Consider the following 25,443-nt stretch of genomic DNA (forward strand, 5'->3'; position numbering starts at 1 on the left):
GGGTGAAGTCACCCTGAGTTAGAAGAGTTGTTAGTCATTCAGAGGGAAGAAGAGAAGAAGCTCAGGGAAACTCCACAGAATTGGCCATGTCCAAGCCAGGGGCAAAGGGGACCTGACCTGGCCCAGTGGTTGAGGTGAGGGCAGGGCCATCCTCGGGAAGAGAGGCTCCCAAGCTGTGGCTTGGCTGTGCGCCTGAAGAAGCTCTGATGTTTCCAGAGGTATCCAGTCATCTCCCCCACTGAAAACCCCTCTGCTGTGTCATTTTTTCTACTCATGCCATTTTCAAAGTTTATTTCTCTGAGGTATTTGACACTGTGTACAGAGTTCATAGTTGAAATTGAATGGTAATTTGTTTTCCCATTTTAGAGATGTTCTGTAGAGTTCTGTGTGTGGCTCGTTCATCTTAATGGTGAACCTGTCTTCCTGGTAGTCATGTCCTTCACTCGCCCTCACCTTTGTTTAGCTGTGTGTCTGGGGGCCAGCATAGCAAGTGGATGACAGATTAGAGAAAAATATTAATATTCATTCAGGTTTCATGGGGCAGAGATGGGACTCCTTGACTAATTGGAGTTTGGACATAAGATCATAGAGGTGATTTAAAAGATTTTAGTGAAATGAATAGTGTGGTTGTGATTGTGATAAGGCATGATAAACCAGTTTATTGTAGCATTTTATTCATTTGATTCCCACCAGAGATGCAATATTGTGATACAAGTTAACTTTTTTGGTGAGATTACTTAATGGGAAAATCCTCAAGCATCTGTCATTTTGCTGAAAACCTTCAAATGGGAAGACTGGTCTTCAGTTGTTGGAACCTGAGAATCAAGGGAGATTCAATGCTGATGTGTAACTTGGGAAGAAGAAATATTGATTTTCAAGTGGGTCATTTAGCCTGGGGCCATTGGTTGTACAGACTGCAAATGCTGTGGTGGAAGGCAGTTTATCTTGTCTCCTGAGGGGCAGGGTCAGTTCATCTTTCACCTTCCAGCAGACTAAGGTTGCATTGATAATTTCCAAGGTTTTTTCCCAACTCCGTCTGTTTCTACGAATGAGTAAACTTTGTAAAGGCTTCCCTGATGACTCAGACGGTAAAGAATCTGCCTGCCATGCAGGAGACCTGGGTTCGATCCTTGGGTCAGGAAGATCTCCTGGAGAACAGAATGGCCTTGCCTGGAGAATTCCATGGACGGTGGAGCCTGGCAGGCTATAGAATTGGACGTGACTGAGTCACTGACTCACAACATTTGTAAAGTACAGAGTTATGTTTTCATCTTTCTTAGCAGCTGTGAGGACCAATCTTTAAGTCTTGAACTCTGGGAGGCGGGGTTCTCTGAGAAGAGGTGACTGTGCTCAGTGGGCTCAGTGCCTGGCCACCGATCAGGGGTCCTGTGCCTCTCTCCTCACCTCAGGAGTGCTCCCTCAGGATAGAGCCTGCAGGGGGCGCCCTTCCATGCTGCCACAGGGAGGGGAGGGCTGGCTCATAGAGTGCCAGGGACTTGGTGGCAGAAGGGTGACCCTTCCGAGTTCGCCTGCCTGAGCAGGCCTCTGCCACAAGCCCCACGCTCTTACAAATGAACAGCGCTGTGCCTGCTGTTTGCATGGTAATGGTGCCTTGTTTGTATTTTAAAGGTTTGTGATAAATTTCATAGTCCTGCTCCTCATTCATTTTGAAAGAGAGAAAATGAAAAATTTGATGCTCCCTCTCACGTTTTGTATTTCTTTTCTGTCTGGCTTCCTGGCAACCTTTACTCCTCCCTGTTAATTTCCCAGAACCTTCTGTTTCAGCGTTCTGTGCGGCAGAGCAGCCGCCTGGGGCTCATGGGCAGAGGAGGTCCTGTCGTGGAGCCATGTGAGGACAGCCGCTCCACTTCCTGCTGGCCGGAGTGTTGAACATGTTGAATTTGTTCAAAACAACCATTTTAAATGTCAGATTTCGTTCCCGGCTAGTGTTTTGTAAGGACAAGTTGAACATCACGAAGGGAAGCGGCTTAGTAGTCTCAGGGGTGCCAAGGGCAGCTCACTCCAGCCCGGGCCTCCAGGCCAGAGCCACCACACACTTCCCTGGCAGCTGGGCCTGCGTGTCAGCCTCCCTCACGGGTGGGATCTGTACCCAGCTCCGGGTCCCTGGGAGCTCAGTGTGACCTTCTGCCCTCTGTCCCTCCAAGGGTTCTGCAGGCCACAGGACCTCTAGTCATGCAGCCCTCCTGTATGGACGCTGGTTTCAGCACCCACCGTTCACCCTGGCCAGTTCCCCAGCACCATCCCTGGTCAATAGTCTTTTATTCTTACAGTGCCCCTGTGATATTTCCTCCCTAAACCCAGGTTGGCCCAAACCACTCAATGGCAGGTAACTCAGCGCTCTGTCTTCATGCTAGCGCTTTCCTCCTCTGGGGCCCATCACTCCTTTTCCTTTCTTTTCCCTCCCCTCTCCTTGAACTGATACTAATTCAGAGAATCGATCCATTTTTCTCCCCAGTCGTCACAGCTGTGGTTTCTGGACGCCTCTTCAGGCCTGACCTGTTGTCTCTCCTGGGTTGTCTGCGACAGTCCGCAGCATCACTTCACTTCACTGTCTCCAGATTTATTGTGTCTGAATAGATTTGTGCCACCTGGGAAGTCTTCATCTTGACCTTTAACCTGGATTATCTGGCCATCTCCCGCCCCCAACTCCCTTTCCTTCCCGTTTCCGGTCATTCTTAAACATAACGCTTCTGTGTAGCCATGAGGGTCTCTTCCATCAGGGGTGCAGATCCTCCACAGACTGGAGCTCCCGCCACGCCAGCAGGCTCTGTGCTCCCACCGCCTGGCTCTGGGGCAGGACACAGGGTTTCACCCTGCCAGGCCATCTCCTGTGTTTCTCTCTCCTGTTCTTTCTTCATTTTTCAGAGTCCACAGCATGAGGTGCCTTCTCTAGTATCACCCTGTGTGAGCTTGATTCCTTCCCTTTAGCGCTCCTGTCACTCGCATCTTCCTTTGACTGCCCAGCCTCGCTCCCCTCTCCACAGGAGCCCCAGGCCATGGCAAGGGCCTTCATCCCTCCTCCTGGTTCCTGGTAATCACACTTGTGGTGAGTGTGTATGTTCCTGCTGAGGCTTTGTGGGTAAATCAGAGCCCTCACTTGCTATAACTGTTGGTTTCTTTTCTCTTTTCCTGAGAATGATGTATCTACTTGGCCTGTATGTCAGGTGCTGAGTGAAATACTACAATGACCAGTTGATGTTTATAGTGATTTCCAATAGATTAGGATTCCTTTAGAAAGGACACTTAAAAATGGGGTGGAGAAGGGGGCTTGCTAAAGTTATAAAGGGATATTTTCAAAGGTTCTTGAAAGAATGGGAAGAGAAACAGCTTTGCATGAGGTCTCAGGTGATACCCTCTAAACAGTACAGGGTAGATTGTTATGTATGCACTGTACTTTGTGTACGTGGTGAGCATGGAGCTTGTGAAGGACGCAGTTGTCATCACTAACACTTAACTGTAGGCTAAGTTTCACAGTAACTGTTGTAGCCTTACATTCCGCTGGCTACATTCCAACAAATACTTCCATTGTACATTGAATCCATTGCTCCTTTTCAAAATATAATGGGTAATAGATGGACTTTGGGGAAAAAAAGGACTGACATCACAAAATAGACTTTTGAGCAGGTACTTACTTGACTAATAAATCTTCTTAGACTCAGAGACAAAAGCAGAGGAGCAGTGGCCAGCATACTCCCTTCATGACTGTCACCTTAACATCTCTGCATTAGGATTTAGAATTACAGGGAAAAAAAAAAAATAGGAATGTAAATAAAATTGAAATTCCCTCACATGAAGATTATCCAGAAGTAGCCATTCAGGGCTCTTAGGGGCTGTGTAACATCAGGGCCCTTGGCACCTAGCAAGGATTTTTACCCTTTCAGTCACCTCATTGTCCAATATGACTGCTGGAGCGCCAGCCATTTACATACACATTTCACCTAACAGGAAGGAATGAGTAGGAGGGAAACCCCTCTCTCTTTACCTTTCTGGATGTTTCTTAAAATTTATACTTAGCACTCTCCCTGGGAGACTGAGAAAATTGTCTGTGCCCACGTAAAAATCGGGGGTTCTGTTATTCAGGGAAAGTGTGGAACAGATACTGGAGAAAATCTGTACTTCCTGGCTTAAGCACCATCCTGGCCGATGTTTATTAGCTAAAGTCTTGCCCTCATGCCAAGAAGAGAATGGTTTTGCATTGGAGTATTTGTTAATCCTTCTAAATTGGTTCTAAGCTTGAAGTATCTTAGGCTGTGATCAAAGATGCATTGAGAATCTGAGGATGATTTATCCTGATGATGATGGTGCCTGCAGAGCCTGGAGGAAGGATACCTAGGGGATCAGTTGTTCCTTAAAATAGGAGCCTAGCCTCCAGGCTGTAAAAGGAGAGGAGCCAAGCTGTGAGAAATTGGGGAGATTTGGGATGATTCACATAAGTTTCTGGTACAGCATGGAAACTGGTGCCATGTTTGAGAAAACTGACCTTACTGCTGCTAAGGGAACCTTTTCTTTTTACATGTCTCTAATTTAGATTGATCAAGATTATTTATCACCTGTAGACATTTTCTATTGCAAATTTGGAGAAATTACATTCAGTCTTGGCTTCATCTATTTATTCGCATTTCTGAGAAGAATTCTTACAAAAGAGATTCAGTTCAGTCGCTCTGTTGTGTCCAACTCTTTGCTAAGATGCTAATAGAATATTCCTAGATGAGATGCATAAATACTAGACTTTCTTAGATAAATGGTCAGGAGTGGTACTTGAAACGGTTCCCCAGAATAATAGGCTTTTCTGCTTCCCCCAGGGAATCAGGAGTTGTTTTTTTTTTTTTTTTCTTGTTTGGAGTAATGCCTTTGTCTGTCATTCTCCTGGAGAGCTTCCCTGCTCTTGGTTGTGACAAGATGGTACAGGTTCATATTGTACATTTCTTGTCCCATTTTTCTAATACATTTTGGTTTCCTTAGGTTAGAAATTTGTATTTCAATGCCAGAGTCTCAGAGCTGGGGGTATTCACTGATACTGCATTGGCCATTTTTTCTAGGCCCTTTCAGAGAGGATACAGCCAGGATTGTATTACTATTTTTATATACAGTTAAGTGCTTTTATTTATTCCAGAAATTTGCCGATTCCTTTGCATCTCAAACTTCCCACCATAATCATTTTCCTCCTGTCTGAAGCTCATCCTTTAGAATTTCCTTGTCTGTATTTTCTCTTTTGGGATGAACTTTCTTAGTTTCCACCACCATGATGTATTTTTATGTACTCTTGTTTAGAAAATACTGGGTATACAGTTGTCTGACACTTCATTTTCTTGCAGTACATTGAAGTTGTGAGTCCACATTTTGGCTTTCTAGTTTTGCTCTCTGGAAGTCAGCTGTCAGTCTAACCACGTCTCCTGTAGAGTGGTCTGTATCTTTTTACTGTCTACTTTGAGAGCTTCTCTTTGTCTAGGGCTCTGGAGATCCTTTGTTATGTGTTTAGTGTAAATTTCTTTCTGGTCATGCTGCTTATGATTTATTGGGCTTCTACATTTTAGGTACTGGCATCTTTCATAATATCTGATAATTTCACAGCCATTACCTATTCAAATATTGCTTTTGCCCCATTCCCTCTTCCATATGATTATTAAAACTATGTTGGACCTTCTCACTCTTATAAAACTTTTCCTATTTTGTGTGTGTGTTTTCCTTTTTTTAAAAAAACTTTCATTGACATATAGTTGATTCACCTTGTTGTGTTAGTTTCAGATATATAGCAGAGTGATTCAGTTGTACATATATATGCATGTTCTTTTTCACCTTCTTTTCCATTATGGTTTATTGCAGGATAGTGAATATAGGTCCTATTCAGTAGGACCTTGTTATTTATCTTTTTTTTTTCTTGTTATTGTTGTTAAGAATGTTGAATTTTTTTTACAAAAACTTTTATTGAGGTATAGTTGATTTACAATGTAGTGTTAGTTCAGGTGTACAGCAAAGTGAATCTGTTATGCATATACATATATCCATTTTTTTTAAGATTCTATTTATTTTATATATAATAGTTTGTATCTGCTAATCCCAAACTCCTAATTTGTCCCTCCCTCCCTCACTCCCTTTCCCCTTTGGTAACCATAAGTTTATTTCCTATGTCTGTGAGTCTGTTTCTATAAATAAGTTTCTTTTGTGTTGTATTTTAGATTCCACATGTAAGTGATATCATATCATATTTGTGTTTATCTGATTTAGTTCACTTAGGATGATTATCTCTAGTTGCATCCATGTTCCCACAAACGGCGTTTCGTTCTTACTTATGTCTGAGTAATGTTTCATTGTGTATAGGTACCACGTCTTCTTTATCTGTTCATCTGTTCTTGGACATTTAGGTTGCTTCCATCTCTTGGCTATTGTAAATAGTGCTGCTCTGAACATAGGGGTGCATGTATTTTTTTGAATTTTGACTTTTCTCGAGATGTATGCCCAAGAATGAGACTGCTGGATCATATGGCAAATATTGACAACTTTGAAAAGTTTAGGCTGGCTGTTCTTTGGACTGCCTCTCAATCTGATCTGTCTCAGAACTCTCTCAGGATTAGATTCAGGTTACATTTGGGGAACAAAGACATTATGAAGTTGAGCTGCATTGAAAATGTGCTTTTCCTCCCTCTCCACTTACTCCCAAGGTTAGAGACAGATCATTTTCTGTGCTGCTGCTTGATGGGGTGGTTTTACTGTGGGTGAACTTTACTCTGAATCTGTAGTCCTCTACAGGCACACCACCTTTCTGGAGGGCCATCTCTTAGACTCCCCAGCCAGCCTGGGCCTTGACTGTCTCCTGTCCTCAGGCCACTTGTGACTGTAAATGCCCACGCTCTAGCACTGGGCTTGGCACTTGCCATTCAGGTGAGATCTGGCTTCTTCCTCTGTTTGCCTGGCTGGATTCCCCACTTCAGTGTATGGTTAGAGTATATTTCAATTTCACACCAGCTCACCTGTTTTTTTAGAAGGTATCTGAGAAGGTGTCCCCTTGCCTGTCCATCTGCTTCACCACTCCAAGCCTTTCCCATTGTTTTTTGATGGGAGAGTAGCTTAGGAACCCAGGTTCACCCACCACGTTGCTGGACATTTTCTCGTTGGGGTCTTTGTGTTGCTGCAGATGTGACTCCTTGCGTGTTCCTTCCAGGGATGTAATAGTTCCAGGTCCTAATCTTAAAGTTGAGCTGTATGATGCAGTGTTTTCAAGAATGTGAGTTGCACTAAATCACGAGTCTGAATGGCACAAGCTGACAGTTTCTGAAAGAAATAGAAAAGGTAACTGAGCGCCTAACATCAAAGATAGCCATTTTCAGCGATAAAGCACTGTGTGCAGCAGGTGGATAGGATTCAGTTCACCTAAGAATTGAAGGTAGTTCTGGAAATGTATAAGTTAGCAGGCTTTGTGTTAAAAGAGGGAAAGAAGTGCATAGGGTCTATGCAGACGCATAATTGTCAAAGAAAGTTCCAGTAGATAAGTGGTTAAGCACTGATGAGTAGTGAATGCAATGAGGGAAGTGAGTGACTGTGGAGATGGCGTCATCTCCAGCTTTGATTTAAACCATGGGAAACAGTATCAAGAGAAAGAGCAAATGGCCAACATGTCAAAAAACCCTCAGCTCTTCTTGTTCCATGAGGACAAGCACCAGGCATCTGGATGCCCAGAGAGCAACACCCCTAGTCATCTTTAAATTGAAGTCTGAAGAGGGCAGGTTGAGTAGCCAAGGTTGTCCCCATGCCTTGACCACGTTAGGTGCTGCCTGCTGGGATGTCCATTCACCGACCCTGAACCAGTGAGTGTGTGGGGGCTTGGCAGCTAGCAGTGGGCAGTTTGAGTAGAGTAGAGTTGGGGGCCAGAGAATAGCTAGGTAAGTGCAGCTGAATGCAGGGTAGCATGTGCAAAACGCTGGTGTCAGTAGTCTTTGGGTGCCTGCGTGACTGCTGGAACCAGGGCCTTGCAAGGCCTCTGCCTTGGTCTTCTTATGTGTTCTGTGAAGATTGGAAGCCCAGGAAGGCAGGAGGCTTACCACTAGGAGGTGCAGAACCAGAACCAGATAACCAGGTTTATAGGCTGGCGATCTCTAAATAACAACACTTCATGTTACTTAATTACAGCCAACACTGTAGGAAGACTTTTGTTTTAATAATCAGCTAAAGGCAGGCCTTGAAAACCAAGAGCAGTAAAAAGACAGTAGGCTTAGGTTCCAGTGACCAGAGATGGGGTCTGATGTCCATGGGCCTGGCGTGGTCAGAGGCTGCCCCTGGATGACAGGGAAAATGATGTTTCATATTCATTATTCTTCTGCTTGTTTATTGTGACAGGAGTTCATTGTGAGAAGCTCTTATTGTGATAAGAAAATAGGCATTTTCTTACTGTTAGCAGTAAATACACCTCTTTCTCTCTTAGCTGTCACCTTAATGTCTGCCTTTTACATTGTGCTCTTAGAGATACTTAGAAATTCTATGCTTTTCAAACTATCATAACTTTTCTCTGTGTTTTTGAAGTACAATAAAGAAAGTGTAACCCTAAAACTGTGCAGTAATTCCTGAACTTGGCACTTATTCTCCACTCTGGGGACATTATGGGTTTCATTTCAGAGGGATTTTGGCCTACTTGAAGCATTTTAATAGCTATTCATTGGCCCCAGTACAAAGTCTAAAACTCTTCAACTGGCCTGAAAAGTCACTTTGATCTGGTCTCTGCTCTCACTGCAGCCCTGGCCCTCGCGCCACACTGACTCCAGCTGACTCTCAGCGTCTAGAGCTCTTGACCTTCCCCCTGCCCTGTGCCTCCAAGTTTTCTCTTCCTCTGCCCACTGGACTGTATTCATGCTTCAAGTTTCATCTTTGATGTCATTTTGTTCAGGAGCCTTCCCTGAATCCTTAATCCTTAGCATCTTAAAAAATAATGACAAAACAAACCCTCAGAAAGATGCCCACTCCTTTGTTCTCCCAAAAGATGTTATTTTCACTCCGTAAGATATCTGTACTGTAAGATATACGTTATTATTACTGTTGTTGTTACCATCATCATCTTGATTTTGGTATTGGTATCAGTATTGCTCATTAGCTGATGACAGTGGTTGTGTCTTAATTCCCATCTCCAAATATTTCCTCCAAAACAATGTAGAAAAACAAGAAGAGGGAGACTGAGCACAGTATAAAAACTGTGCCCTCAGCATAAATACATGATATGCCAAAGCTTGAAAAGAATGAGAAACTCAGATCTCAACATATAAGCTCAGTTATCCACCCCACCTTCCTGGCCCCCAGCAGGCTCTGCAAAGGGAGGCCAGGAACACCTGCTGAAAAATGAGAAGGGGGCTTGGAGCAGGGACTGAGGGTGACTGGAGACTACTGCCCAGAAGTCTGGGTCTTGTCTGAGTAGTCCAAGAGCACTGAACAAACTGGCCAGTAAAGCAGACCATGGATTATAGGTTGTGGGCTTAAAGGGTCTGCAGGAGAAGAAGGCAGAAAGGGAGAGAGAAGCATCCTTTGGCATGTGGGTGTTGAGGGGAAAAGAAGCAGAAGAGGGAAAGTTGGGATCCTGTTTGTAAAAGAGAACCAAAAAATTGAGGCTCACATAACTTTTTCTCTCACCAGCAGAACATTCACAAAAGCAAGGGTCACTAAACTAAGGCCCCTGGGCTTGTTGCCTTTCTTGCTAATAAAGTTTTATTGGAACTTAACCACACCCACTTCTTTGTATATTGTCTGAGGCTGCTTTGGGGCCACAGCAGAGTTGTAGAAATAAAGAAGAAGTGTGTGAAACTCTGAGGTCAACTTAACACACCCCTAAAAGCCATAGAAGATAACTTGAGCACCTTGGGAAGCCTCCCGTTCTAGGTGGGCATGACTTGGATTTAGAAAAGTTTCCATTCTCCCCAGTTCATTCATGAACTTCATGCAGTCCCAGTAAAAATACTGACACTGAAAAAAAAATGGAGTTACACAAGTTGATATTAAAGTATATATAGGAAAACAAACATGAAGTAGCTGGGAAAAAGACCAAAAAGTAAAACCCACCTGGGATGACTGGCCCTGCCAGGTGTGAGAACATCCTAAAAAGCTCCCGTAGTTAAAACAGCCTGCTGCTGGCTCACCCAGAGACAAATAGACCAGGGGTATAGAACTAAAATCATCGAAAGTGGACCCAAGTACAAATGGAAATATATCATAAATATGACATCTTAAAAAAAAATATGACATCTTATCTGAGGCAGCCATTTAAATAAATGGTGCTGGGGCAACTAGGTACCTATTTGGAAAAAAATAAAAGTAAATCCATTCCTCACACCATATACAAGAATAAGCTACAAATAGACCAGGGACATAAATGTAAAATGTGAAACTGCAAACCTTGGAAGGAAGCCTGGGTGAAAGTTCCTGTTATCTCAGTGTAGGGCAAGACTTTCTAATTACAAACTGGGGGTGAGGGGATGGGGTAGGGGGAGGGAAAAAGCCCACAAACCACACACAGATGGCTTAGTGTCCATAATGTACAAACAATTGCTGATTATTTGGGAATCACAAATGTGATAGCAGGAAGAAGAGATGACCATGTAATCCACACACATAAGAGATATGAAGATTGGCCTTAAAAATATGAAAAAGCACTGAAGCTCATACTCAGAGAAATGCAAAATCAAATTTCACTGAGACGTCCCCATTCTTTACTTATCAGACTGGTGAAAATTAAAAAGGATGACAACACCTTCTATTGGCAAGACCGTGGGGAGACAGGCCCCGTCCTCATTGCTGGTGGGAGTACAAACTGGTACCTCACTCTGGAGGGGAGTTCACGACTGAAAACAGTTCCACATGTACTCACCTTGTGACCTAGCAATTCCACTTCTAGGGACTGGCACTGAAGATACACTGCCAAAATTCAGAAACCCTCGCACAGTGCCATTCAGGGTAGCCGTGTTCATTGTAGGCAGGCGTCACTGACAGATGCCAAAATTAGTCTTGGAAGGAATGTTGAGATATAGTTCAAAGATCATGAAGTCTTCCCCACAGAAGAAACTTATTAATTACAAAGGGAGAAATAGCAACTTTTCAGTATGTAAATTTGGCAGACTTGATTTAATCAAGTGTTCAGAGCTCTCATCACTGATAAACAAACATTTTGGTCCACCTGATTGTGCTCCAAGAGGCCACACATCTGAGAACAGAAAGCTGAGGAAGAGGCTACTAAAGAACTGCCTGGTGTTTTTAAAGACTATGAAGTTCATGGATGGCCAGAGACTGGGGATTTGTCACAGATTAAATGAGACAGGGGACATTTGAGGGCCACATGTTATGTGGGTCCTTCATTGACTCTCAGACAGGAAGGGACCACGGTGACTTCACTGGCTGATAAGGTTCAAGTAAGGTCTGTGGATATGCTAATAGTATTGGACCAGGGTAAATTTTCTACTTTTATTAATTGCACTGTTATATAAGGTGCTTACCTTAGGGGATGCTGGGTGAAGGCTAAATGGGAATTCTGTGCTAGTTTTTCAATGTTTCTGAGTGTCTAAAATTATTTCAAAAGAAAAACTAGAGAGCAGGAATAATATGTCTTCTTATAGTTGTGCTGTGTACGACACCTGCCATCTAGTAGACAGTCACTCATTCATGTTTTCTAACTCAAGATACGTACAGGTTTTAAAAAAAAAAAGCACAAACAGGGTGGAGCAAACCATGGGCTAGAACTGTGGATTGAGTCATCATGGCCTGAGCGTGTCATCTGTTCAGTGACTCCTCACCTGTATAGACTAGAGCCTTCCACAGAGATTTTCTGCTCGCCTGTGGCACTGCAGCCCTCTGCTTACTCACCTCCCAGGCAGTGGTTTTTACTGCTCCATCTGGTGGGGCAATTTCTTTTTATTGCTTTTCCAGTAGTGACTGTCATCTCCCAGGCATTTCTCTCTCTCACTTCACAAGAAATGGCCTGTGCTTTTCCTGATTATTCATAGTGTCCCCTAGTGATTATCCCTCTGTTCTTTTCGTTTCTCTGGATGCAAGTTTGATGTCTTGAGAATAGTGCGGAAAAAACCTGTAGGGGCACATTTCCTGGGTGAAGAATCACAGCTGACCTTGAGGTCTACCACCATGAGCTCCATTTCAGTAAGGAGAGGCAACGTAGTGGCTTTCTTTTCTTTTACCTGAGTTAAGTTTTGGGGGGTGGTAATTAATGATGCAATTTTTTGTTTACTTTTTCATCAGATTAGGGCTCAGGAATAGGAAGATACCTCTATAGACCTACTTGAATGCATGTAGACTTAAGGATTTCTTGTATTTCTGTCTCTTTTGTGTCTCTCAGCCTAAATTTTGAGCGTGCAAATGATTGATTTTACTTTGGAGAAAATAACATCATTTAGTAACTTAAATCCCGATGGCTTATATGGAGTTGATGTACTTGTGCTTGCGCTTAGTCTCTCTGTTGTGTCTGACTCTTTGTGACGCCATGGACTCTAGCCCACCAAGCTCCACCATCCGTGGGATTCTCCAGGCAAGAATACTGGCATGGGTTGCCATGCTCTCCTCCAGGGGATCTTCCCAACCCAGGAATCAAACGCAGATCTCCTGCATTGCAGGTAGATTCTATACCCTCTGAGCCACTAGGGAAGCCCAGGAATACTATAGTGGGTAGCCTGTCTCTTCTCCAGGGGATCTGCTCAAGCCAGGAATCAACCGGGGTCTCCTTCATTGCAGGCAGATTCTTTACCAGCTGAGCTACCTGGAAAACCCAAGGAGTTGATGTGCCTTCAGAATTAATATTTCTGCTTTGAAGCTCATTGCGATTGGAATCACTCAGTTTTGCATCGAGTATACCCAGATTTCATCAGTTACCAACCTTACTTTTCTCCTGTTTTGACTAACTAACCCCCACTTCCAGCATATTGGGTTAACAGTTGGTGAGGAAGAACGCTGGTGCCAGTCTGTCTCCATTGTTTTCCCAGAGCTCTGGCTACAGGGAAGGAGATAAGATGGTCCCTGTCCCAGAGTTCAACATCTCCAGACATTCTCAGTTAGAACCCTGGGAGCCTCATGGTCGTTTTGTGTCTCCTGTTTATCTCAGTGGAGTGTGGCTTTGTCTGCTGCAGGACTTACAGAGGTGCGTGCCCAACCCTTCACTTCCAGGTGTGTCTTTGCCTAAAACACCAGCTCTGTGTTTCAGACTTTGCATGAAATGTTTCTACTTCGGTGCTTGTCTCAAAACTAATCCTTCTTTCTTCCCTGGGACTCTCGTACTGGAGAAATGGAAATGTTCTTCGGGGTAGGAACTTCTGTCTTGAGTTCTTGGCTTTGTCTTTCAGCCTGTATTTCTCAGTCTTCTTCCTTCCTTTCCTCTAAATACCCATTCTTTCCCAAGGCTCAGTTGCAATTTCCTGCTCCCGAGGGCACATGAGATCCCTAACCTTTTCCCGGTGAGAAACAGTTTTGGTTCCTGTGAAATCCCATGGTCAGTTCCAGATGGAGCTCCCTTGGTGAATGATGGGGAAGACCAAACATGGTAACACTGTGACCCTGTGGGGTTCACGTGACATCCCCACTCCTGTGGGTTGGTATCCATCTTCCCAAGGTGGCTTTTGTGCAGATCCTAAGGTTGTGGCCCCCTGAGGAGTCGATGGGTGAATCTTCTGCCTTGCCCGGCACAGTTGTTACTTGTGTATAGGAAGGTAGAACCTCTCTAAACTCAATGAATGGGGTTAGAAGTATGGTTTTCTCATATCTAGCTGGCATTTGTTTTTTGCCATAAATTCTTGTTCAGATAGTGCAAAACAGGAAGAGGTGACGGAGGGAAGAGCTCGTTTTCAATGCCAATAGCCCTGCATTTGATGCATATGTGGGTGTGTCGGGACAGGTGGCCTGGCCCATGGATTGTAGATCTCGGAGGGTGGGTCTTTATAGCAGCATCGTGAGCTCTGTGGAAGGTTGGTTAATGCATCAGTAAACCGTGGTCTCTAAACACTAGCAGTGGAGTGTGTGTGTGAGCTCGTCATGTCCAACTCTTTGTAGCCCCATGGACTGTAGCCTATCAGACTCCTCTGTCTATGGAATTTTCCAGGCAAGTATACTGGAGTGGGTCCTCCTCCAGGGGATCTTCCCAATCCAGGGATTGAATCTGCATCTCCTGTGTCTCTGGCATCGGCAGGCAGATTCTTTACCGGTAGCGCTACCTGGGAAGTAGGGTCTTTGTAGCAGCATCATGAGCTCTGTGGAAGGTCAGTTAATGTGTCGGTAAAACATGGTCTCTAAATACTAGCAGTGGAGTCACTCCTTTTATTTTTGGATTCAGATCAATATCTTCTTAGGAAAAAAAACACCTTTAGGTGTTGTCTCAAACTAAATTAAAAAGCAGAATAACTGTGCTTGTGGCAGTGCCAGGGTTTTTACCTAGGTCTGAAGGTTTCGAGTTGCTCAGTGCAGAGTGTGCTCAGTTTTTTACACTGCAATCTGGAGTGTATGTGTTTTGTGTGGTTGTTTTGCACTGCAGTGTGATCCCCAGACAGGTGACAGTTAGTCCAACACCGTGGTTAAGTCTGTTTCAACAACATCCAATTAAAAACAGGCTGTCAGAGTGCAGCTGGCACAAATAAAAGGAAAGGCTGATATTATCCAGTGTTGAAAACCAATTTTATATGTATGAACATTTTTTGTTGTAAATACCAATACCATGGAAGTGTGCTATACCTTTATTAAGTTAAAATTTTATTTTACTCATTTTCATGAAATATTTTGTTGACTAGTCAGGTAATAAAATTTTTACTGTAGTTATGATCTTCTTTCCTGTTATATAAACAGTGAGGAAGAATGAATTTGTCTGTTGCCATGTCAGTTTATTAAAATATTGGTCAGTAATATGGGATCTTCCTTTAGCTAGGGTTGACATTACTCATTTAAAATGTATGGTAGGCTGAATTGTGGTCCCCAAAAGACTTGCCCACATCCTGATCCTCAGAACCCGTGAACATTACCTTACATGGCAAAATAGTCAGTTACTTAAGTGGCTAGAGACGTGATGAAGTCAAGGATCTTGAGAGGAAGAGCTTATCCTGGGGTGGCAGGTGACCCTAAATGCTGTCACGTGTATCCTGACAAGAGGTGGGCTGGGGGGCTTTGGGGCAGACACAGAGGAGGTCTTGTGAAGACGGAGGCAGAGAAGGGCACAGTGTGGCCACCAGCCCCGGAATGCCCGGGCACACCAGCCACCATGGGGAGCTGGGAGAGGCGAAGGGACGACTCACCCCCAGAGCTCTGAGGAAGCGTGATTCTGCCGGCGTGATGATTTCGGGCTTCTGGCCTCTACAGCTGTGAGAGAATGAGTTTCTGCTGTTTTCAGCCACAGCCTTGTGGTAATTTGTTACAGCAGCCACAGGAAACTCATACAAGTGCAGTATGAAGAAATCTTGTTTTTCACGTGTAGACACAGTTAATTAATATGACTACAGTTGGTGAAAGTGCGGTTTTATCCCCGCTCTTCACCACCATATTAATAAAATATGGTTCCTCTTTGACCTGTGGAAGAAAACCAAATTGGATACTTCTGTGTTCTTAGCCTGGACTAGAGTGCCTCTCTTTCAGCCTTGTCAGCCGGTCCCCTGGGTGTGTTGCCTGCCTGCAATCATGGAGGACAGTAAGGCCACTGAAGGTCCTTCTGGACAAGTTTACCTCAGGCAGGCCAGCGACCTTTGCCACAGGTGTCAGTACAGACGTGGAGCAGTGACCTAGAGGGATGTGACTTTACCATGTGCTTCTGGATTACGCCTCATGTGGGAAGTCTGTAAACGTCCAGAATAAACGTACCTTGTTTAATCTTCCGTATCTGCCCCTCCTCCCGTGTTTCCTCTCTGCACTGTGACTGTCCTCCCAGCTGCCCAGGCCTGGAAACCTGGGGTCATGCCTGGCTTCAGTCGTTTAGTCCATCATCAAGCCCTGGATTCTGCTTCCTCGGTCTCTCTCCTCTCCATTGAGTCCCCACAGCCCCTCACTGCCTTTTGGCCATCATCACTGTCTGTCCAGGGTGCTGATGGAGCGCTCTCCTCCTCTCAGTCAGTCTGTCCCAGTTCACATGTGGCTCCCACCGCACCTGCCACGGCTGGGGACTGGACACCCTGCTAGGAAATGTATGTTTTCTGTGGAAAGGAAATGGATATTGTTTGTTCACTTATTTTTCATATCATTATCCATGTATAAAACAAAAATTTATTGCATACCTGCTGTGTTCCAGGCACTTCCAGGGGCAGGGATATGGCACTGACAAAACAGTCGCGTCCCTACAGAGTGTCCGTCTGTTGGAGCTCTGTCACGAAATGAGGAGCACTTTGAATTATCATGTGACTTGACTTCTTTATGATTCATGCCCCAAATCTGTTACTATGTATACACACACACACACACACACACACACTTCTTGGACCATTTGAAAGTCGTTTGTAAACATCATATCCCTTTAGACATCCCCCTGCGTAACCACAGTACATTTATCAAAATTAGGCAATGCAGCATTGATTCAATTCTATGGTCTAATTTGTTTCATAATCAAATTTTGCCACTTGTTCCAGGAACATCCTGAATCCCCAGCCCCATGTGGGCTCCGCCCCTGGTTCACACTCACCCTTCCTCCATCCAGCACCCCCGCCTGCCCCCTCACTGCACCCCCCACACCCCAGCCCAGTCCATGTTCTTGACACTGCTGACCAGTGTGCCTCTAATTCTCAGTTTTTACATCTTCCTCTCATTTTCTTTTGATTTTGGCCGGAGTACAGCAGACGTGATGCTGTCACTGTCTCCGGCTCAACAGGGGTACTTGCGGTCCTTTTGTCCCTTTATTGGTGATGCTGAGTTTAATCATTGATTGAGATGGTTTTGGCCAGGTTTCTTGACTGTCTGTTATTTTCCCCTTTATTATAAGTAATAAGTAATTTGTGGGGGGTACTTTGAGATGATGTAAATATCCCATTCCTTGTAGTTTTACATCCATTGATGATTCTTGTCTATTATTACTGTGACGACTGCCAAGTGCTGGTTTTCTTTTCTTTTCCTTTAAAAAAAAATTCCCATGGCTTATTTACTTTTATAACTGGAGTCTTGTACCCTTTGACCCACTGTACCCATTTCTGATTTTTTAATTCCATTTTTCCTTCTACATTTATTAGTTGGTATTATACTATAAGAAAGGGCTTTCTTTTCATCCCACTTATTCATTCATTCATTCTTTTATATCATCATCAAATAAAAAATTCAGCTGAATAGTCTGCTGCTGTCATTATTTTGAAGCTCTAGTTGTCCTGGATTTGACTGTTGGTTATCTTTTCAAGCTTTTTAATTTTTTTTTTACACTTCCCTTCAGTTTCGAGCACTTGCTTGCTTTCTGACACAACAGGATGTAGCAGGCTCATATTGTCTCTTCCTGTTGAGCTGGGAGTTGGCCATGTCTCCAAGGGGCCCGGTTCTTTTTACTGGAGAGTGATGTTTGGAACCAGCATGCAGGCTTTTGTGTGCTTACTGCTCTTGGCTCCCGTTATCCTCCATGTGCTTACTTAGTGGGTGAGTCGTACAGCACACCCAAGAAATGTTAACATAATTCCACAAGTCAAAACAATCTAAGAAGTTCCACTCAGAGTAGCATCATTTCCCTGCAGCTGTTCCCATCTCCCTCCTTAGGTGACGAATTTCATTAGTTTCGGGTTTATCTTTCTTAGGTTTCTTTTTAAAAATAAGAACATATATGTTTATCTTTTTCTTTCATGATCTCTTTTACACAAAAGGGACTGTACTACATATACTCCTCTCCTTGCTTTTTTTCTACTTCCCAGTATATTCTGGAAGTCACCCCATATCAGTTTCTAGAAGATTTCTCATTGTGTTTTTCTTTATTTACTTGTTTGTTTATTTTTGGCTGTACTGGGTCTTCGTACATGCTTTCTCTGGTTGCGGTGAGCAGAGGCTACTCTCTAGTTGTGGTGCAAGAACTTCTCATTGTGGTCTTTTCTCTCCTTGTGGAGCACTGGCTCTAAAGTGCTTGGACTCAGTAGTTGAGGCACACAGGCTGAGTTGCGCTGTGGCATGTGGGATCTTCCCAGATGAGGGATCAAACTTATGTCCCCTGTGTTGGCAGGCGGATTCCTAACTTACTGGACAACCATGAAAGTCTCTCTCATTGTGTTTTTAAACTCTATCATACTCTACTATATAAATGTACATTGTTTTTTCAGTCTCCTGCAGATGCCATTATGATTGTAGTATTTTGCAATTACAAACAGTACTGCACTGAAGAACCTTGTTCAGATGTGTTTCGTATAGTTAAGAGTGTATCTTTAAGGTAAATTCATAGTGATATTATCACTGAGTCAAAAATAAGGCATGTATAGGTTTTGGGGGTTCTTGTTAGATCCCTCTACCTGAGGATCATGTAGATTCCCACCAGCAATGTGTAAAAGCACCAGATCCTCAGAGTACCTTGTGGTGCTCTTTAATGTGCCAGTGTGTGCAGTCTGCTAGGGGAGCAGTGTTCTCTCATTTTTATTGTAAGTGGAGTTGAACATTTTTGAATATTTATCGGCCATTTCCTTTTCTTCAGCTGTGAATTGTCTGTTCAAGTCTTTTGCCCATTTTTCTCATAGAATATTTTTTATTCCCATAATTTTTAACGTTATGGGGATAGCTGCTGCACCCCATAAATTCCCATCTGCTTTTGCCTGCCAAATCCCTTCTAGCAGCGAGGGTAAGCTAAATCAGAGTCATGCTGGAGAGCAGAGCACAGATCCTCCATGAGGAGTTCGTTGTCCTCATGGGGAAAGATGTTGCCAGTTGGCAGTATGTTGGTGACCTTTCAGGAGGGCAGGGTCATCTTGTGCCTGGAGAGGGTGGACATTGGCAGGAGATTTTTGTAGAAGTCAAACCTCCCAGCTCTGTCCAGCCACCAGTGGACATCCAGTGCTACTTATTTCTGAGATTTTGTGTCTCTGAGATGAAGAACTGTGTGTGTGTGTGCGCACGTGCGCGCGTGTGCAGGGAGTGTCTGCAGCTTAGTAGTGTCGCTCATAACTTGTGTCCTGACCCCAGGTGCAGCCCTGACAGTATGAACTCACATCCTCTCCACAGCAGCCCCGGGAGCAGATGCAGTCGGTCCCCAGTTTGCAGTTTAGGAAACAGACCCATTCCTCCACGTCCCATGTGGCTCTGCCCTTTTGTAATTGTGGCCATGTTTATGTTTCACAAAACAAAGCGAAAAGGGACTCTACTCCTAGGTCTTCCTTCCTGAACCATTTGCATAATTCAGATTTCTCTGCAGTGAGTCAGTCTCCTGGAAAGTGCTCCTCCTGGGAAGGCTGGAAAGAATGATTTTCTGTTAATGAGACCACATGTCTCAGGCACTTTCCTGAACAGAAGGAATTAGATGTATAGGAGGATAGCTGGTGAGCCCCCCATCCTAGCCAGGGGGTTCTGAGCCATGCTGCTTTGGACCCTTAAATGTAACTTATTTTAATTCTTGCGTGTGATTTATTTTAATGGGAGCCTTTAAGGTGGAGGCTGTGAGGGTGAAACTCACATAGCTTATTGAACCTATCAATTCTAGTTACAGCTGAAGGCCAGCTCTTGTTTTCTTTCAAGTCAGTAACAAGGAGTGGAACCTGCTTGTCTCGGTGTTCCATAACCAGAGTGCATTCCTTTGGGTGGCTTGTGGCTGTTTTCCATGAGGCAGCTCTGTTTCCACAGATGAGGGGCCACCACAGGCAAGGTGCCACAGGTCAGAAGCGCCCCTGCACCCCACGGTCCGCTGTGCCAGCACTCACTCTGTGCTTGGTGGATGCTCATCTCTGTGTCTCAGATGTGCTTTTTTGCATGTGTGAAGAATCATGTAAAACGAGTGCCATGGCATAGCCACAGAATTCTTTTTTTTGAAAAAGGAAAATGAAAAGTGTCTGCATAGTTTATGTTGATTATTTCTGACTGCTTCCTGTTCTATAGTGTTCATTCACTGGAATGAAGCGATGGCTTCACAGTGTAATGTTTAAGATTTAAAATGTGTGACAAAGTGAGGTTAACAGTAAATTCTGAAGCTCAGAAATGTGATGTTTGCACCACCTGCAGTGCCCCCAGCTTTTGCCTTGTGAGCTCCTGGTGGCCTCTGTCTCACAGGCTGTTTCTGACTTCACATCACTTCCTGAGGCTTCCCCTTCTGTGGCATTTGCTTCCCTCACCCTCGACATGACAGCCCATTGCCACCCTGCAGTCCAGTGCCCAGAGCCTCAAGCTTTGGGCTCAACAAATTGGTTAAATTGAACAGACAAATAGTCTAGGCCAAATTTACTATGTTTTCATTCTTCACTAGTCTCTTGGTCCTAACCATTACATATCTGAAAGTTTTAATTTTATGGAAAATTATAGGATTTTATTGACATATACATATAGCCAACAGTATCAGTTTACTTGGGCTTCCCAGGTGGCACAGTGGTAAAGAATCTACCTACCAGTCCTGGAGACGCAAGAGAAGCGGGTTCAATCCCTGGGTCTGGAAGATCCCCTGGAGAAGGAAATGGCAACCCACTCCAGTATTGCCTGGAAAATCCCAGGGACAGAAGAGCCTGCTGGGCTACAGAACATAGGGTCTTAAAAAGTAGGACACAACTGAGCACAAACACATAACACATTCGTTCACTTAACGTATGTTTCATATTAAGTGACTGACTGTTCAGTATGTGTGAGCCCGTGTGTTCAGTGTTAGGAGAAATGCAGAGAAATAGGGAGTCAGGAGGAGGCATCAGGTTGAAGGAGACCATGCACACAGAGTAGGCGGAGTAGGCGGCGCTGGGAACAACAGGAGAGGAACCAGGGCTGGTTGCCTGTGTTTCAGAGACATCTGCAGAAAAGTAGTCGGAATACTTTAGGAATGGGGAGTTTAGAGGGCAGAGCATAGTAGGAGGGCTCAGGACTGACTGAGGACCCAGTGTTGGGCTGGGAGAAGGAAATTGATTAGTTGGAATGCTCCAGTTAACAAGTAACATTTGTAACCACTCCAATAATGGGTAGTGTGTGCCAGACACTATTCCAAGAGCTTTTATGTATTAACTCATTTAATCTTCACAAAAACTGTGAGCTTCCTCTTTCTCCCACCCCTGTCTTTCCATTTTGCAGATAAAGAAATGGAGGTTTGGAGAAGTTAAATAATCTGCCAAGATCACAAGCCTAGTATGAGCTGCAGTTCTCTCTGTTCCCAGAGTTCATTCTCTCAGCCATTATATGTACTTTTTCTCTGGTTCAGCAAATAAAAGTTTATTGTGAAGTTAGAAGATAAATGGTTTCAGGATTGGATATATATGTGGTTTAGTAGCATCAAGATTCTGGAAGATTCTCTGTTTTCTTGACTCTGCCCTCAGGATCACAAGATGGCTGTTGCAGCTCCAAACATCACATCCATAGAGTTGTGTTCAAAGGGAGAAAGGAGGAGGAACAGCCATTCTCTTTGTGAGAACACTGTTCGAGAAGCCTTTCAGCTGGCTTGTCCTCAAGTCTCCCTGCTTGGGCTTGATGCCTGGAAACATTCAGCCTTGTAGGAAGACAAAATTTGCCACCCCCAAATGTCTCTTTGGCATGCACATTATTTTAAACTGAGAGCAATGGATGACCGATGCCCAAAAGACTCAGGAAGAAACTTAGACCTTCCCCTGAACCTCAAGACTGGAGATGCAGGACCTGTTAGAGGAAGGGAGCCACCCCCATAGATAAGTACAGTATAAAGCTGAACCCATCAAAGTCTGTCTGTTAAATCCCTCTCTGTATCCCATTGTCTATGCATGGCCCAGTAGACATTTGTTTACCAAACATTAACTTTTTAGTCTCTGCCTGAATTGCCTTCTTTGCCTTTGAAGTCCCCACCACCAACGTTCTCTCTTGTCTTTAGCTGAAGATGGTAAACTGAGGCGAGGGCTTCAGCTGTTTTAGTGAGTTCCTCAGTTTTCCTGGGTCTCTACCATGCATGTACTGTGTCTGTGAACTCAGTCACTCAGTTAAATCCAACCTTCGGTGACCCTATGGACTGGAGCCTACCAGGCTTCTTGTCCATGGGATTTTCCAGGCAGGAATACTGGAGTGGGATGCAATTTCCTCCTCCAGATCTTCCCAACTCAGGGATCAGACCCGAGTCTCTTGTGTCTCCTGCATTGGCAGGCAGGTTCTTCACCACTGCGCCACCTGGGTAGCCCCTCTCCCACATATATGTGCTATTAAACTTTTGTTTGATTTTCTCTGGTTAAACAGTCACATGTCAGTTTAATTCTTAGTCCAGTCAGAAAGACCTAGAAGGGTAGAGGAAAATTACTTCCTCCCCACCAGCTTCTCTGGTGGGACAAGGTGTGCTGAGCCGGAGGGACGAAGGGGTGAGGAAGGCAGCCAGTGTGACTCACTGCCCATCTTGTTTTATTAGTTTCTCTGTTCATATTCCCGAGACTAGATGTATCTCTAGGGCAGTGGCAAGAATGTAGCCTTTTGCCAGCTCATGGCTGCATCCTGACTGGACAGGTGATGCTGAAGCCCAGCCTCTGCTCTCCAGCCCTGAGCCCTGGAGGTGAGGAGGGTGAGTGGGCTGTGTGGTGCACACAGAAGTCCCTCTCTGGGTGAAGCTGGCCCTGTAGTGGCCTGTTATACAAAACAGCAGCTGGCCACTGCCATTCTGAGGGGTTGCCAGGTAAGTATTAGCAAGTGGCATTTCTGATTCTGGGCATGACTGCCTAAAAATGTTACTCTGAGTATTTATAAACATTTATTTGATTATCTCACATTTTGTGTTCCTTCAGTTCAGTTCAGTCGCTCAGTCGTGTCCAACTCTTTGTGACCCCATGAATCGCAGCACGCCAGGCCTCCCTGTCCATCACCAACTCCTGGAGTTCACTCAGACTCATGTCCATTGAGTCGGTGATGCCATCCAGCCATCTCATCCTCTGTCGTCCCCTTCTCTTCCTGCCCCCAACCCCTTCCCAGCATCAGAGTCTTTTCCAGTGAGTCAGCTCTTCGCATCAGGTGGCCAAAGTATTGGAGTTTCAGCTTCAACATCAGTCCTTCCAATGAACACCCAGGCCTGATCTCCTTTAGGATGGACTGGTTGGATCTCCTTGCAGTCCAAGGGACTCTCAAGAGTCTTCTCCAACACCACAGTTCAAAAGCATCAATTCTTCGGCACTCAGCTTTCTTCACAGTCCAACTCTCACATCCATACATGACCACTGGAAAAACTATAGCCTTGACTAGACGGACCTTTGTTGTGTTCCTTAGTTCCCCCTTAAAAGCAAGTAGGATACCTCCCCAGGCCAGTTGATACTCCTCTCATTCACAAACAGCACAAACTGCACGGCAGCATTGCTTCTAGAGACACTGCTACACGCCTCAGCTTGCATGATGGTCACTCCCTTGTTTACTCACAGAACCTACAGACTGCCTGGCGGGGACCATGGGCCCTGTGCCCCAACTTTCCTGTGCTCCCCTGGCTTGCTGGCCTCTAATGAGCACGGTGGAGTACAGGCCTGCTCCCAGAGTCTAGCCTCCAATGCAGGACGGTGAGTGCTTTTGTAATGCAGACAGAGGAGATGATGTGGCTGGAGTGCTTTGTCAACCCCGTTAGAGGCACTGGCTGTGCAAAACAGCATTTGTTGATCAGCTGGGAAATGTGACCCACGGTGAAAAATCAACACTAGTTCTGAGTAAGCTGAACCATTATTATACTTCCTTATTTGTATGAAACACGAGAAGGGTTTCTGAGACATCCCAATATCTGTGTTGTGTTTATGAAACTTTTTTTCCCAGGTATTTAATCTTTCAGATTACTGGTAAAAACACATTCTTAAGTTTTTCACCTGTCTGAACACCTTCGGTAGATGTCTGTCCAAAATGCTTCATATAAGCAAACTTTAATCAAAAATAGCCAATTTTGACATTAAGTTATGCATAAAAACAATTCTAGGGGAGTTCCATTTTAATTATGGCCACATTTTGAAATGCGGTTTGCTTGTTTGCCTGTTTGCCTGTTTGTTTCTGTGGCTTATTCATTTGTTAATTTTAAAGCTTTTTATTGCGGAACATTTCCCATCCCTCCATCATCTCTCTCCCGTAGTTATCCACTTATCCTAGTCCTCTTTCATCTACGCCACCAGCCCCCCCCCCCCCCCCCTCCCTCGGCTTATTTTGAAGCAAATCCCAGACATCATGTAATTTCATCTGTAAATATTTCAGTGTATCTTGAAGGTAATTATGACTTTAAAAAACTACACGCATGCACACACACAGTTTATTTGAATCAGAACGTAAGTAAGGTAGATACATTAATCCATAGAATTTATCTGAAAAGCCCCTCTCTCATCCTGTTCCAGTTATCCATCTCTGCTTCTTCCTGCAAATATTGATTGAAGCAATCAGGTTATATGCCCTATAGAATTCCTTGAAATCTGAATTCTGCCAACCCTTCCCTCACCCCTCAGGATTGACCAGATTCTTCCAGTTGGAGGGAGCTTTGGGGACACAACACTCCATAGGTGATGCTCTGTACTTCCTTTAGGATATGTATGATGAATGATTTGTCTTCTCTCTGTAAAGTTAGCAGCCACTGGCGATCATTACCTGAACCCATCCATTGGAGACTGTAAAAAGGTGGTGCTCTATTATTCCCCTTTGTCTATTAACTCGTATATAGCTAAGAAGAGAAATTTCCTCTCATCTATTATTTGGGTATCTTGGGATATAGCTCATATAGGAAAGCCAATATGAATACTTATTTTTTTTACCCCATTGCAAAATAATGAATACCCTTCTCCCAGAGGTAACGGGTACGGGATATGTGTTCCATTATCTTTCATGTGCAATAAAAGTTTGTTGCATTTGTTAATCATTGATGCTCATGTTTTCTCTTTGGCCACTTAAAGCCTCTTTAAATTGGCTTCTGGTTCTCTTTGACACAGGTCTGGAAGTCTTTGATCACTTCTTTCCTATCTCTTATGACAGACAGGATGTTGTGTACTCATCCTGTACATTCTCTGCTCCAGGCCTGAGTTCAGCCGCGTCTCCAGGGTTCACTGGTTCCCTCTAATCGGCATTGTTACTTAGAGCCGAACCTGAGCCCGAAGGTGCCCGCTGCTCATGCCCAGTCTCTACCATGTGCTCTTCCTCTCTGTTTTAAAGACGGAATGTGTTTTGAGCTCTTGCTGACTCAGCTTCAGGACTGCAAGGGTTTTTTTAGTTAATCCCCTGGGTCTTAAAGCTGTATCTGTTTCTCCCACCCCAAGCATTGACATTCTCCATGGACACCACCTAAGTACTGCTGTTGAAGTACTTAGGTACACCATCCCACCCTACACTCAGCCCTTTCTGGAAGCAAAACCAGCATTTCTGATACAGTTACTGCCAACTGTACACGAAGTGTGTTCGGTTCTTTCT

General features: G+C 44.4%; 1 protein-coding gene across 3 annotated transcripts in view; it reads left to right on the forward strand.

Moving 5' to 3' along the window:
- RPTOR (regulatory associated protein of MTOR complex 1) overlaps positions 1–25,443 on the forward strand; it is a 320,305-nt gene that overhangs the window by 100,320 nt on the left and 194,542 nt on the right. The gene's annotated exons all lie outside the window — the stretch shown is intronic.

Source organism: Oryx dammah, unplaced genomic scaffold (assembly GCF_014754425.2).
Source record: "Oryx dammah isolate SB20612 unplaced genomic scaffold, SCBI_Odam_1.1 HiC_scaffold_8, whole genome shotgun sequence".
In the NCBI taxonomy this organism is placed as follows: domain Eukaryota; kingdom Metazoa; phylum Chordata; class Mammalia; order Artiodactyla; family Bovidae; genus Oryx; species Oryx dammah.